Genomic DNA, 12,461 nt, shown 5'->3' with positions numbered 1-12,461 from the left:
CTCTTGGTCTGTATCCCTCCCTTCCCTCGTACATAATTTCACTTCCATTATAGACTGGAGGGAAAGCACACAACAAACAGAATACATACAAGACACACTGAGCAGGCAGCAGACTCTGAACAGGTCTCCATGAAGGATCCATCGCCCAACTACAGATTAGAAGCCTGTGAGATCCTTGTAGGCAGAGGTTTTAGTTTATCCCTAGAGCATTGTACAGTAAGTGTTGAACACAGAAAGGAGGAGTAGGTGAACACAGAAGTAGACCTTGGTGAGAAAGTGTTCTACATAGGCACGCTTAAATGCTCAAAAGCAAGAATCTGCACATTTACTACAGCTCAAGACCCAGGTCACCTAAGCCTTCACGTTAGGCCAAATGCTTCCTAAGGCCTCAGTGCTGGTCCATGGCTATGGATTAAGGAGTCTAGAGTCCAGCAACACTTCCAACCTGAAGCCTATTCCCAAGCTAGTAAACTCCAGTGTGGGGAAATAGCTCTTACACTCTTTCTCATATGACTGTGAGCTCCAGGGCTTACAAAGGAACTCTTCTGTGGATATTTTCTTGCCCCTGCTTCCCAATAGAGCAAGGTCCTACACACAGGTTACACCTGAGGAACAGCTGGATGGCAGCTGTAAGTGGGTGGTGACTGAGAAAGCTGGGTGTCTGCATGCATATGTATGGAGGTCTATAAAAATAAAAAAAATGAAAAAAAAATAAAAATAAATAAAAAATGGAGTTTGGATCATAAAGACAAGGGGAGTGGAACTGCAGGAATGAGGTCTCATCTAGACTCTAGCCCAGTCTCCTACCAATGTTAAGGATGGACTGATATCTGCTTTCACCCTCATCATACTTGAGTTTAATAGCTGTCAGCTTAGGTCAAAACCCTGAGGCTGATGAGGGATACCCCTGAGGTGGAAAAATGGCCAGTTGATGATGTGGGAAAGAAGAAAATGAACCTCACACACAAACCTCAGGCTCTAAATCAGATGGTTGATATTTAAACAATAAATAAGTAAAAAGAAAACGCCTACAGTCGGTTCTAATTAATTCACAGCAATCAGTTTCTTTCATTCTATTAGTCACCACTATAGTAACACATTCTCCTGCAAACCACCAGAATCTTTCATTAGAATCATGAAGATAATTTGATAACTAATGGTATTTGATTTCTGGCTTTTGCACTTTGACTTGAAGCTTAGTGCAAGATGTAATCTTGTTGATTGGTTTTTTTCCCCAAATGAACACCCACGTGACCTTCCTTTGTTAACTGTAATTAATGTTCGCATTTGTCACAAGTTGTATTATTTGGAAAAGCGGTTGTGATGATAAAAGATGTGACAGAGACGCACACATGTCTTCTTCTTCAGAATGGCTTCATCCTCGGTTAGATTGGGGTGGCAGAAATAAATGAAATAAGTCAAGCGTGGATTTGTTTTCACAGTCAGGATGTATTGTTTAAAGAGATGCCTTTCGAAGAAACCAATGCAATTAGCTTTCTTTAAAAAAAGTGTCATTAAAGCATGAGTGAAGTCTGAAGGAAGACAGGAAATCTGAACCAAGGTTGAAGGAGCTAGGTTACAGATCCATCTTATAGCCATAGACAGCAGGTACAGAGGCTACTCTGGGACTAGTTCAAGGTGAATCTGTATCTGTGGTGTCAGAGGACATACTGGTTCCCTCTCACTCTCCCTCCAGGGAAGTAGACATAGTCCAAGAACCCCAAGTTCCTCTTATAATCCAGGAGCTGGGGAGAGGGCTCGGTGAATAAAGAGCTTGCTGGGCAAACATGAAGATTTAATCCTGATCTCCAGAAGCCACATAAAACCAGCCATGGTTACAAAGGTACAAAATTCCAGTACTCCTGTGGTGAGATGGGAGGCAGAGACAGAAGAATTCAGAAAGCCAGACAAACAAAGTCACAGGAGATCCTGTCTCGAACAAGGTGGTAAGCTAGAACTAACACCCAAGGTTCTCCTCTCACCTCCAATGTGCACGCGCTTGCCCTGCGCACTCCTGGACACACATTCGGGGCCAGACCAGAGCAGCTGCACAGCCTGATGGCCTGATAGAAAGTCCCACTGTGATGCCAGGCAGATGTTCTGTATACACGAATCACTAGAATGTATGGGGGGGAGGTACCCTGTTCATATAGGACTGAAAAAAGGCCCATGCCAGCCTCTTCTTGCTCAGGCCCTTGTTTTCCCTGCTTCCAGCCCAGCCTCAAAGGGGTTTCCTCAGTTGTGGACTAATGGCCTGCATTTATTTTAAAGAGGCTATTTTGATCCTCAAGAGGTACTTAAGGGAGCTGGGAACCATAAACACCTCCTTTTTAAAAAATTTGTTTCCTTTTTCCCAGCCTGTAATTTAACTCTGACTGGCACCATTCAAATCAAGTGTTCCCGGCACAGACTGCCACCAAGTCAGCCCTAAGCTGGAGCACAGTTTTATGACCCAGTTAGAAATCCCTTAAAACGGGGGGGTTTGGAGGGAAACATTTGACAGACTTAACTCTCTCATGGTGCAAATGTGCCACGATGTCATAGCAATTAGTTATTCAAAATACATGAAGGGATTACAAGCGTTTCCAAGTTGTTTCATAAATATGTCCCCTTTTGGTATACAATCAGTAATTATATCATTCTTACTCAACTATAAACTTCCTGGCTATGATTTATATCTCATTGAAATCAACACAAAAGTATTTGTTTTCTCAAAGGAAGAGCTCAAGCTCTAATCTCCCAGGCTCACACACATCAAAGCCAGAAAACTACTGTTCTGTCTCACCAATGTAAATAATATCATCCACAAACATACATGCAAATGAAGACAGAGGGGTCTGTCAAGAAGAATTTTTCTTCTGGGCCTGATGAGGATTTGCATACGGCTCCCCAAAGAACATTCCACCACTGGAGTGGAGCTAACAGGAGAGGAAGGTGAGGCCCAAGACCATTTTTTCTGGACCCTGTCCCCACACAGAATGAGTGTTTTGGAGAGACTGCCACTAAGTTGTACTGGATCCCCAAACATCCATCCCTCACCTATTCCAGTCCAGGTCTAGGGTGTTGTAGCCACTGGCCATTGCTAGAAAGGCCTAGGAGAGAGCATGGCTGTTCTTAGCTGCTAGAACCATAGTCCTGGGATATGACATGGTAGCAGCAACCACTCAGTAACTATCTGGGGACCAGCCTCTCAAGAGAACAAAGTAGATGGGTTTGCATGGCACCTCCATTATTAGGATAGGTTCCAGATAAGCCTTTCTAATTCCAACACAGTGGAGAATCTGAGGCATTGCCTTTATGTATTTGCGCCTATGTCTCTGTGTAGACATGCTCATATGCGTGTGCACACACTTGCATGTACATGCACATAGAGGTCAGAGGTCACAGTATCAATATTCAGGAGCCATCCATCTTATTTTGGGGGCAGTCTCTCTCACCAGCCTGGGATTCATGCCTGTGGCCCCAGGAATTTGCCTTTCTCCACCTTCCTAACACTCATCTTACAAGCACGTACTACCATGTCCAGGGCTTTGTTGTTGTCACTGTTGTTGTGGTGGTGGTGGTGGTGACAGTGTGTGCGTGTGTGTATGGGGGGGATGTGGGTGTGGGTGTGTGTTTACATGGATTTGGGGACTGAACTCAAGTCTTCATGCTTCGGTTATGAGTAGTTTACTCACTGAGCCATGTCTTCAGCCTGAACGGCTGCCATCTTTACACGCAATTCTGGACAGAGCTCTGTTCAGAATATAAGCTATTCCATAGGCACGGTTCATTCCTCCTCTAGTGGACAGGCTTCATGGCACCATGACTGTTAAGATGACATATTTGCTACAGATTCTGGACCCAGTTTGGCAGAAGCATCTCTTCTAGAAAAGCAAGCAACATTTTATTTTGAGGGTTAGGATTCTAGACATATTGATTGCCATCTACAGATCAGAAGCTCCATACCATCTCAGCAATGGAGTATTTTACTGTGAAAGAAGTGAATATCCTCCCATCTGTACTACATCAAAGGCCAGGCTTCAGCAGGGCAAGGCACAGTGTTCAGCTCCGTGTAACTAATGCCCAATGTAGGGGCAGCCATCTAGTATGTTCTCAGAAACACAATACCTGTGTTAAAAATCACATGGATGGGTGACTTTAACATTTCTGAAATGTCAACATTTCCAAAGATATTTGGGAAAAAATATCTCACAATACATGCTTTTCAAAGTTAAAGCCTAGACCCAAAAACTCCCATGAAAGATAAAAATGACAACAAACAACCTCTAGAAGCAAATTGTACCCCATGTTATCTACGAATAATTCTTTAAAAACTGGAGTAAGTTTTCCCATGGAGCATGACTAAATAGATGTCACAGTAACCCATAAAGCCTTCTACCTACACTTTTCTTGTATCCGAGACACTGTGTTTCTTGGTTGAGGTGTTTCCTCATGACATGTGGTCTTAGACTGTCTATTCCCAAGGCCCAAGGGAAGCCAGAGCACCCAAATGGCTCCTTTTCTTGGCACCTAAAAGCATTGGCAAGTTCCTCACTTCAGTTCACTTAAGTTTCCCACCTGACTTGGCATCAGGAACAAGGGGAGACAAAGGCAGAAAGCTGATGCCTAGGCATTTGTAACAGAGCCAAGCTTCCTTCCTACAGGAGGTTGTCTTGTAGTCTTGCTTCTGAGACATCTGAGTTGCTCAGGCAGCTTTCCTCCTTTCCCCTTCCCCTTTCCCATCCCCGTTCCTTCTTCCCCTTTTACCTTCCCTTCTTCCTCCTTCCCCTTCCTTCATCTTCCCCTGGTAGCTCTTCTCAGCCTCAAGTCAATTATGAGAACCTCAAAATAGCTTAAGGACTCCCTAGAGTCCTTTGTTGCTTTCTGAGAAGAGGCAACTTTCCTCTCTCTCTCTCTCTCTCTCTCTCTCTCTCTCTCTCTCTCATTCTTTCTCCCCCTTGTGTGTATGTGTTTAAATGTCTCTTTGTACTTGTATTTTTTTTAATTGTTTGTTCGGTGTGATGCTCACAACGAACTCAGGTCCTCACTCCCGCTGTGTAAGCACTCCACCACTAAGCCATTCACCCCAGCAAGAGGTGATTTCTTTGCTTCAACAAAGAGTATTTGGGGGGCTACACAAAGACTAGGTCAAAATGCCATACATTTGCCTCACAAAAGAAAGGGGTAGTAGCACAAAACTACTACATAAACACCCAAGCAAACCAGAGACAACTCGCTTTTTCTCAAATATTGATGCCTGAGGAAAAACCACTTTGTTAGAAATAGATGGTCCAGCCTTAGAAAGTCCATTCTTCTGCTCCACGAGACCTATCTAACTGCTGACAAATGTCTTATCACTTCAGTCTCAGTTTCCCCAGCCTTGAAGTTAAAGGACTCAATAGACACCTATAAAGTTGCTTAAATCTCTATCCCATTTTAAAAGCCTCGGGACTTGGTGAAGGTAAGAAAGAAATGTGTTTGGCCTAGGAGGCAAGGCCTAGGACCTTCGTCAACTCAGAAACTGCCAAATACTCCTAATCTCTTAGCCTCGTCTTCTTCAAGCATACCAGGAACATGTGTTGGCATGATGTCCCCAACTTCTGTAAGGTTACTGACCCTAGACTCCGATCCTGATTAGAGAGTGAAAGGGAAGCACCCCAGAATGTTAAAGGCCTAATTAACTCTGTCATTAAATCAAACTCTTCAACTTAACCTTTGCTTCTAGGCAAAGAACTGTTGATAGAAAAGTCTGCTCCTCACTGGAGAGCCATTCCCCATTCTAAGAGGCACATTGAACCTTCTTATTACCCTAAACACATGCCTAGATATTATTCTTATACAAGGCAGAAGAATGGCTACTGGTTCAGAGCAGGCCTGTGTGTCTGCTCATGTTGAATGCATTTCAGCTTTTCTACCTAAGACCTTAATTTCAGAGATTTATAACCAGTGTAAATCTGCCCTGAACAGGAGTCTGACACAAAATTACTTTGCCCAGTAGCTATTTTTTAAAGTTTTAGACTAAGTGCCTTTATTCAACTTTACAACCCCTCCCCCTAAAAATTAAATAAAGCAAAGCTCCTTAAGATTTACCTATAGGCTGCAAATTTCTTACACTCACACACATGTGTGTACATATGCACAAGAATGCATACCCTCAGAATCAGAACTGTTATCTCTCTGCCCATGAGCAGAACTCATGCCTCAGTATAGATCTCAGCGAGTAGTCACAGAGGTGGTTGGTGGGAGCAGCCTACTTCTCAGCATGATCCCTGTAAGCAATGTGCTGGGCCCGGGACAGGAAACCATTACACACAGATGACAGCCCAGCATTCTGAGCCCTCCACCCCGTGAGGCTTAGAGAGCAACAGGGACTATTGACATGAGGCTCATAAACAGGCTTCAGCGAAGGAGGTATTGAGATGCACAAGCTCCTGTCACACACCCAGGAGGCAGGAGGCACCAGGAAACCACTATCAGAAGAAAAAGACTAAATAAAAACAATAATGAAACTGCAAATAAACAACCCAGCATGCAGGTGCTTTCTTAAATGGTTTATACAGGTTAATTTACATAATCCTCATCAGGAGCACACAAGGCAGGCAACTTGGCTTCCCTTATTTTCAGATGAGATCGTGGTTAAGTAAATTATACCAAATCACACAGCTAGAATCCAAATAGTTCCTGAGCCTGTGCTGTACCTACTAATGCGCAAAGTACTCTCTCCAAAACAGCGAGCTTATTATTCCACTCCAATGCTCAGGAATTGTTTGTGATAATGAGAATTATGATAGTAATAACAGCTGATATTGATGGGACTCTGAGTTTAGTCCTGTACTGTGTGTGTGTATGTGTGTGTATACTTGCACACATGATTGGGTGTTTATGGAAGCCTGAATATTCCCTTACATTTTGAGGCAAGGTCTCTCACTGAGCCTGAAGCTCACTGATACGGTTAGACAAGCTCGGCAGCAAGCCTCAGGGAGCATCCTGTCTCTGCTCCTTCTGAGTACCACCACACTCAGCTTTTTAGGCAAGTGCTGGGTATCTGAACTCAGGTCTTCATGCTTGGAAAGAGAACACTTAATGGACTGAGCCACCTCCCTGTTCCCAGCCCTTTATATTTACTTTCTAGAGCTCAAATCAGTCTTTACAATATCCTGGTGAGAGCTGGGTATGTATCACTTTCAATATATAGGATAAAATTGAGATATAGATCCCTAATGAATAAGAAGAATCTGGAAACCGCCCCTCCCTACCATATCCATTGACTCAGAACAACATCTAACCTCGTAGTACCTACTTCTCAGATAGTTGTGGGCTTTAGTTTACTCCATGTAAGTCCACTGTGCCAACAATTTCCTGTGCTCTCTGAGTTCCCGTGCTCTGCATCAACCCCATCTTAGGACCACACAATCCTCCTTTCTGTGCCTCGTGTGCTGTTTCTTGGTGGTCCTCCCTGGAGACTCCCAAGCATACCCAAGCCATCCCAACACTGCCGCATTTGAAGTTTCCCTTTACATCACAGGCCTCAGTTTCCAGATGTTCTCACCACCCACCCTCACCAATGTTTGAATAACTAAGGGGTTATCTGGCTTTCCGTAGGCCCCTTCAGAAGAGCCAAAACATGGACTGGGTTCTGATTAGAAGAATTTTTTTTTTCCCATGCTGGCCACCGATGCCAGAGGCAGAAATTTCGGATGAGTATCTGAACATTATCTGCTGCTATTACCATCCTACCATAGCTGAAAGAAAGAGGCTATTAAACATAATACATAAAATAACATTTAGTAAGGAAATCTGGATAATTACTTAGTGAAAAGGACACTGAGTCAGGTTCTAAGCCACTGCTCCACATTGAGAATGGCATTACTTATGTCTTAAGTTAAATTGAGTATAGCTTCCTAAGCACTCCCTTAAAGAACACCTGGAGGCAATGGGCTGAAGGAACTCATCCATCTTGCTTCCCTGCAGGCCTAAGGAGCTGATCCAGGCTCTGCCACCTAGGCCTCCCTGGACTGAGTTGGTTCAAGTTGATCAGGGCACCCAACCCATGGGGGAACAAGGGTGCCCCTGGCATATGTTGGAGACATAGGCTGAATCTACCGGGTTACTCTCTTTAATGGTAGGCATTAAAATACATTCATAATTAGAGCAGACAGACAGATAATGAGCAAGTCACTATATGGGCTCAGAGAACATTAGACCTGATTAAGTTCCCACAATACTCTGTGATCTCCAGAGACCATGGATCAGCACTGCCACACTAAGCCCTTACATACATCTCATGCAAAATAAAGTCATCTAGCCTGGCCCCATGGCTTTAAACCTCACTGACACACACAGAAATTGCCAAAGATCTCTCTCAGCTTAACCTTTCCCCATGGAAGCCCTTCCAATTCAGTCCCCTTCTATACCAAAACACGGATGGCAAATTGGTACCCCATTCTTCAGCTGTCCACAAATCACTCTTTTTGTGCAGCCGTTCTCCCTTTTACCAGGGTCTCCATGTTCACAAGCAGTGCCTCTATTCTTCCCATTCAAGCCTTCAAGATGCCTCTTTTTTTCTGTTTTTCCTTACATGAAATAGGATCTCTGAAGTTCAGGCTGGTCTGAACTAATGGTAACCCTGCTAGCTCAGCCTCCCAAGTACTGGTATTGAAATTATAGCCATAGCTGCCACACCCATGTTTTACCACGCCACATTTTAATCAGCATATCTCTCTAATCCTTCCAAGTATCCAGAATATGGCCCTGTCTCAACACTCTTGTGGCTGCCACCTCCATCTACACCAACAATGCCTCTTACCTGGATTGTCAGGACAGCCTCCTGACAATTCAGCTCTGCTGCCACTTAGCGTTCTAACTGGTTTCTCCTCACAACACATATGTCACTGCCAAGTGATTAAGTTCAGTTCAAATAAGGTGACTCATGTTTAAAGCCTCCCAAATGCTCCCTTCCTGGCCACAGCCTAAAAGGCCTTGTATGACCCAGTCTTGGAAATACCACCACACTTAGCCCCTCAGTACAATGGCCTCCCGGCCATATTAGAGAATCAACTTCCAGCTCCTACCTTGAGCCCTTGCCTGTATTTTGCCTTCACAGATACCCAGATCCACCCTCCCCCTCAGACATCCTCCTCCATCCAGTCACAGACATATAAGGACATATAAGTCTACTGTATTCCTGCTCACCCCCCACTACCACCCAGAGGGACAAGAGGGCAAGTGGAACTTTCATCATGTTTTTCTTCCTGTTTCAGTTCTTGCTGTTTCCTGAACCTAGGACCTCACATAGAATCCTGGGGAACGCTTGTTCATTTAGCATATTGTGAAGGCTACATCAGCCAAGCACTAACTTAGCTCATTTGCTAAGAGTCTTTACTTCCAGATGGGAGCAGCCTCTCTGCATGAAAGCCAATGTCTTTTTGCACTGTATAATTCTACTGCTCAAAACCAAGCAAGCACAGCTGCACGTTTATGTAGCATTTTATACTATGTAAAGCACTTTCACATATAATTACCTCAATTTTTTTAATACATCTTGCCTTAACACTATGATCTAGGTAGCTCAGGCAAGTCAGACCAAAGCGAAGGTATTAACTTCAACTCAAGAGCCTTTATCCACTCAGCTGGGATAACAAAATACTATAGACAGGAAGCTTACGTTTACAACTTATCTCTCACAGTTCTGAAGTCTGGAAAGTCAAAGATGAGGCTGCAGCAGATACAGGGTGGACCTGGTGGGAACTGCTGTCTGGTTCACAGAACCATCTTCTTGTGATTTTACCTGGTGAAAGGGTCCAGGCAGCTCTTTGGGGCCTTGTGAAGGCCCAGTTCCACAGTACTCTGCTCCCATGATCTAATCACCTTCCAGCCTCCTAACACATTACCTCAGTGACTACTTTTCAGCACTTGTGATTTAAGAGGACACAGCACTCACAGCTCAGTCTCCAGCCTCTTGACCCTCAAATCCCTATACTGATTCACACACCCTCTAAGCTTGGGTGAAATGCTGGCATACCAGATGGGACTGGAAAAGAAAAATCATTGCCTTCCAAGGACTCACACTGGCTGGGCTACACAAGGTCATGAGCGGACATATGCAGGATTTAAAGAACATAAGACAAATATGTGTGTGCTATGCTCCTAGCAGAGGTGTCTCTAGAGAAACAGGACAAAGAAGTGTACATGCAGAGGAGAAACAAATGACTTTACTCCACATGGACTCCATCTCAACCCACAGGAGCCCTTCTCAAGGTTCTGAAACAAAGGCTGAGAGGTTGGAGCTAAGCATTCCAGTCAGAAGAGGAGGAGCTCAACCCTGGCTCCTGTCCATCAGAATCAACAGAGGAGCTTTTAGAAAGTTCCAGTGGTCAGGCCTACCCCGGGCTAATTAATTCAGAGAAGCTACGGGCGGAGCCTAAGCCCTGGCACTTTATTTAAGGTTCCCCAGGTGATGGTAAAGAATAGCAGATGCTGCCAACCACCAGGGCAGGGCTTCGGGCAGGGCTTCCTCATTAAGGCGCTTTTACTTACTAGCTCCTTAAATCATCTTAAATCATCAGGGGGGAGGGGAAGGGTAGGTATCAATGCACCCAAGCTACAGGTAGAAAAACTGAACGTGGAGAGATGGACCCACCCACGCACACGGTTCATATAATTGTTATCAACTGGAAAGTTCATGGTTCCTCAACTGAGCAGTGAAGTCTCAGTAGTGATCCACGGGCTCTCGCAGGCCTGCGAATTTATTACCTAGGGATCCTGTGAAAACACTGATTTGTAGTTAACAGGATGGGATGGAGTCTAGGAATTTACACCTCTAACCTGCTCCAAGGATATATGGATGGTGCAGCTTTTGGTCCACATTTTAGTGCTAAGGGCCTAATAGATACATATCTGCAAGAACTAAAGCAAATCCTAGGGTGTGTGTGTGTGTGTTTGTGTGCATGTTTACACATATGTGTCTATGTGAATCTATATGTGTGTGTGAAGGCAGGACGTAGATACTGAATATCTTCTTCCTCTGTCTCTCTCTCCATCTTAATTTTTGAGCTAAATCAGAAGCTCACTGATTCATCTAGTCTGGCCACCCAGCAAGTCCCCAAAGATCCTCCAGTCTCAGCTTCCACAATCTGGAATTACACATGTATAATGCCATGTCCAGCTTTCTATGCTGTTGCTGGAGACTGAACTCAGTTCCTACCCTCATGCTTGTTTGGTCTCTCTATCAAGCCATCTCCTCAACCCCAAATCCATTTTTGATTATTCACGAGGGCAAGGTTAGAAACCTCTTAGGGGCTGCTTAGTAGTGTCACAGTAGGACTGAGTTCTATTCTACACAATTCAAATTCCAAGTACCAACTGGCTGTCACCACGCAACCTCTGACCTTTGTGCAGCATCAGTCAATCTGCTAGAGTCTGTGAAGCAAAGTGAAGAGCCCCTCTATCCTCACTATCTGCTTTTCTTTCTCTTTCTCCTCCCTCTTTTCTCTTTTCTGCCCCTCTCCTCTCCCCTCTGCTTCCCGAACCCTGCCCCTCCCTCTTCATGACCCCCACATGACTCTCCTGTCGTACTGCCATAGGATCCTCCTCTCACCAGAAGAGATTAGCAAGCCCAGCTCTACTCATCATCTGTCAAGTGGGAAATGATGGCACCCCAACACCACCCTATTCCCCACATTTCTTCTTCATTATTCCAGGGAAGCACTCTATTCGCAAGGTAATTTTTAATGTTTTGTCTGCCTCTTAGATATCACCCACCATATATATATATATATATATATATATATATATATATATATATATATCTCAAAAGGGATTCCAAATGACTGCCTAAGAATTTCATTCCATTTCAGGCTTAAATCTTTAAATATACTTATGAATTTTTGACTTTGACAGATAGCCCAATGTCTCTTCTTTCATTGTGGAAATAGATCCCAGTGGCTCCTCATTAATGCTATCTTCTCAAGGACCTCTTCTTTTGACATGACCTTCTATATCTTGAGAGTCAGAGCCTGAGTCAGCTTGCCATGTGGTGGTCCTGAGTCTTTGGTCCTTTGGTCCTGAGATGGATATAGGATGATTTGGAACTTAGGCTAATGATTCCAGGTCTGTACTGAAGTAAAATAGTGTAATTCTCTCTCCCATTAGCCCTTTGACTCTCCTCTAGGCAACTTCAGTCAACCTCCTTTCAGGTGCTAGTCTTGAAGTTTTGTCCACTATGGTCATTTGAGTCATCTCAACTGACTTTTACAGCTTTGGTTGAACCGTGAAGTGGAAGAAGTCACCAAATATTGCCATGTGTTAGAAAAGGCTATCTCTCAAGGCCTGGGCTGGATTTAAACTATGTAGTCCAAGCAGGCCTGGAACTTGTAATTTTCCTGCCTCAGTCTCCCAAGTAGCTGGGATTATAAAGCCTCTCCACCAGGTCAGCTTCAGTGAGGCATTTTCAAAAGAAACATTTCTAAGGTAGGACACTA

General features: G+C 44.1%; 1 protein-coding gene across 9 annotated transcripts in view; it reads right to left on the bottom strand.

The window, feature by feature from the left end:
- Lrmda (leucine rich melanocyte differentiation associated) overlaps positions 1–12,461 on the bottom strand; it is a 1,035,474-nt gene that overhangs the window by 598,610 nt on the left and 424,403 nt on the right. The gene's annotated exons all lie outside the window — the stretch shown is intronic.

The sequence above is a fragment of the Meriones unguiculatus genome, chromosome 4, assembly GCF_030254825.1.
Source record: "Meriones unguiculatus strain TT.TT164.6M chromosome 4, Bangor_MerUng_6.1, whole genome shotgun sequence".
Taxonomy (NCBI): domain Eukaryota; kingdom Metazoa; phylum Chordata; class Mammalia; order Rodentia; family Muridae; genus Meriones; species Meriones unguiculatus.
Note: the sequence above shows the minus strand (reverse complement) of the source record. Positions and strands in the feature narration are given on the sequence as shown.